We start from the raw sequence: 3771 nt of genomic DNA, 5'->3' as shown, positions 1-3771 counted from the left end.
GATTACAGACATATAAACCATAAACCTTGTCTAAGCCTTTGTATTTTGACAGGCAAGTTGTCCCTTTTAACTCTGACATACCCTCCTCTCCACTCAAACCAACTATTCATTTTAATGAACATGAGCTGCTCTATGACACAAGAGCAACTGCAAGAGCAAAAGAGGACTTTAGGATATGTATTACATCTATATCATCTCATGAGAAGAACACATCCAAAATATCAAGAATTCTATGCTACGTGCTGCTGCCATCCTAGCACACACATTGTATTTTACCAGTAGAACGATCTGTTTATTTTTCTGGGGTAACATTATGTGAACAATATATGTTAAGGCTATGATTGTGGCTATACCGGCTTGTCAAAGCCTGATCCCGTCAGATCTCAGGAGCTAAACAAGGCCAGGCCTGGTTAGTACTTGGATGGGAGACCGCTGGGAAAATCAGGTGCCACAGTGGGGCGGCAGTCACAAAAAAAAAAACTGTCATTGTGTCCTTAGACAAGACACTTCACTCACATTGCCTAGTATGAAAGTGGTGTGTGTGTGAGTGATGGTGGTGGTCAGAGGGACCGATGGCATGGCAGCCGCACTTCCGTCAGTATGCTCCAGGGCAGCTGTAGCTCCAATAGTAGCTTACCATCACTGGGTGTGGAGAAAAAGAATAATGAATCTATAAATGCTCTGTAAAGTGTCTTTGTGGCATATGTCTGTGAAAAGCACTATATAAATAAAGACTTAGTTAAATTAAATTAGTTGTGCTTAAAATACATATAATACACAGAATCTGCCAGGAATCAAAATTGCAAAATGCTAAATCGAACCATGTTATAAATGTTTCCCCTCACTATTTGCTCACCTGAAGTTGTATTTGGAGTCATTTGTGTATGTTTGAGCAATGTTTAATTTATTTTCAAGATGCCATATTACAGATCAAGCCCCATTCTCAAGTCCACTTTGTAGTAATTGTACAAATCGCAAAAAATCTGCTGTTAACAATGACCCATGCCAGACCACTATCTATTTATGTATGTAGTCAGAGATCATTACTATGATGACTACTACTACTAGTACTATCATATACTTGTAATTGTTATACTTATACAATGATGCAACCATGGCTAAAGTCCCCAAATGCAATTTACAAAGCAGTATAATACAATATAATATAATATAAACAACTTTTTGACAACGTTATGATTTTATAATTTACAGTGAACACACCTCCTCCTGTCTGTGTTATCTGTCAATGCTAAAGCTCTGCACATGTTTGTATGGCCACACACTGCACATAAACAGGTACACACACTTTGGTGTGCACACTCAGGTGCACACTCACATGCACTCTCACATGCACTCTCACATGCACTCTCACACGCACACAGGCTCACAGGCCCAGGGGTTGCCAGGTTGGCGAGCTGTTCCACGGTCCATCGACCCTACACGACTGCTCTCAGCTGGAGACGTGTCATCCAGCGCAGCTCGCCCTGTTAGGAGAGAGAGGGAAGAGAGAGGGAGAGGGAGAGAGGAGCAATCTTACCACTCTGGGTCACATAAATCACTTGTGTTTATGTTATTGTAAATGTAGGAGCTGCCAAATGTACTTTTGTGAGCTTTGCTCTGTGTTTTAAACGTCTGAATTCAAATGTTATTTGATATTTATTTCAATATACTAGTAATATTTTACATTTACATTTACATTGTAACATCAACGAGCCTCTTCACACACTGCTGATAGTGAGGCTGCCAATCTGCACCATTAGCCCTTCTGACCACCACCAACACTTACACTCTCCACATTCATACCAGGCAATATGGGTGAAGTGTCTTGCTCAAGAACACAACTCTTTTTTCTGTCATTTCTGAGGCCTATTTGAACATTTAAGGTACTCTATATTCATATTTTTCAACAGATTCTTCACAATGTTTTTAATTTTGCACAAAAATGTCCAAGTTAAAGACAAGTGCACAGAGCTGAACTCTTTTTATAACAGTAGTGTGCATTACTCCTTCATGTAAGCAATAGGTTTTTCTAATGTACAACAATAGTTTACTGGTTTCAGTAACAAACAGTGTCTCAAATATAACTCCCCCTTTGCCGCAACATTGAGCAGTGTATTCTGAACAGTCTGACATATCACTATGACAACCCCAGCTGAGTGTTTGACATGTCTTCATTTGACACAATATGCTAACGCACTGATAGCAGTATAATACGCCTCCTTCTGTCACAGACTCTGACTTCTGACTGACAAGTGGAGTAAAACATGAGAAGAATCTCTGTGGTCTCACTGGTTCTCTAGGACATAAGCTGTTGAGTCGCACTGTTTCACCAGTGAAAAGTCTGGACCAGTGAGCTGACGCGTCACTATAACAAAGCCTACTGTGAAATGTCAACTGAGAAACACACTGGCAGGCTACTGGACCAAACTGCTCTGCATTTAGTTCTTTGCAGTAGTGAGTATTGAGTCAGTGGTATCACTCATTATGTAAAATGTAAATATGCTAAATATGCATAAAAGGTCAAATCCTCCAGCGAAGGTAGTCCTGACCAAGCCTAGCTCAAGATCTGGAGATGTGTGCTTACTGATCATAAGTGGCCCCAGCGGCGCTGAAGATGAGTTAAATGCAGAGGACACTCTTCCAAGACTATAAAGTGTTCCTATATATAAGATCAAATATATTGTGCTTACGTCTGCTATATACTTGCAATCTATGACATCCATGGATCATTGTTATAATTTGGACATTTCAATACTGATCTAAAACAACTTAATAAAAGAAACCAGCCTGAGGACTTATGCATTAGAAACTGCAGTGTCCAATGGGAGATGACGTTGCCATTAACGTCAACAAGTAACAGATACTGGTCTTGTTCTAAACTGCAGAATTTGGGAAAAATTGCATTTATTAACCCTGTAGGAACTGGAATTTAAATTTCTGAATTTACAGAAGCAGTGGACAGAGACAGGGGATAGGTGAATTTTTTTTAATGTGATGGTGTAGAAGTGAATGATGAGGGAACAGTTATAATATGCTTTACATCTTATGTCCCCTGAAAGGCAACACATCAGTTATAGACACATTAGGACGAACTGTTTCAGTATTTATATGAGCTGCTGGATATTTTGTGACGTCTGTCTTTACAAAAGCTTAATACTTTGAGTTAGTCATATAAAATAACCAGTTAAAGGTGCACAATGTAACTTTTCTGGTGTGGGGGCCCACCATCTGCTCATCTCCAAATGCAATACTATCATTTTTCTTTTAAAAATGGCAGTTCGCAGCTGTTTCTGCCTGATTTAAAACAGCTTCACACTTCTTATTGTCACCAATAGAGTGCAAAGAAACGTGTGTGTTTGTAGCGATACCTGCTTGTCAATGCCAGATCTCCTCTAATCCCTGAAGCTAAGCAGAGCCAGGCCTGTTAGTGTATGAATGAGAGACCTGTGGGAGTACCAGGTGCCATAGTGGGACAGCAATGGCTCTTGTGCATATTATCATTGTGTCCTTAGGCAAGACACTTCACCCACACTTCCTAGTATGAATACAGTGTGTGAGAGAGTGATTAGTGATGGTTGATGGAGCAGATTGGCAGCCTCACTTCTGTTCTGTCAGCCTACACTCTGGATACAGTAGCATCTTACCACCATCAAGTGTGGAAGAATGAACAATGCACTGTAGCACAACGTTTGTTATACATTATTTTCTGTGAATAAATAAGCTTTTTCAAAACAATAAAAGGTAACATGATCTTAATATGTCATGTGTTAG

General features: G+C 39.8%; 1 pseudogene; it reads left to right on the top strand.

Annotated features, from left to right (window-relative positions):
• The first annotated feature begins 339 nt into the window (after positions 1–339).
• Positions 340–457, top strand: LOC129409576 (5S ribosomal RNA; annotated as a pseudogene).
• The last annotated feature ends 3314 nt before the right edge of the window (positions 458–3771 follow it).

The sequence above is a fragment of the Boleophthalmus pectinirostris genome, unplaced genomic scaffold (assembly GCF_026225935.1).
Source record: "Boleophthalmus pectinirostris isolate CB_2022bp ecotype Guang Dong unplaced genomic scaffold, ASM2622593v1 HiC_scaffold_2, whole genome shotgun sequence".
Lineage (NCBI taxonomy): Eukaryota > Metazoa > Chordata > Actinopteri > Gobiiformes > Gobiidae > Boleophthalmus > Boleophthalmus pectinirostris.
The sequence above is the reverse complement of the archived record's forward strand: the minus strand, read 5'-3'. Positions and strand labels throughout refer to the sequence as shown.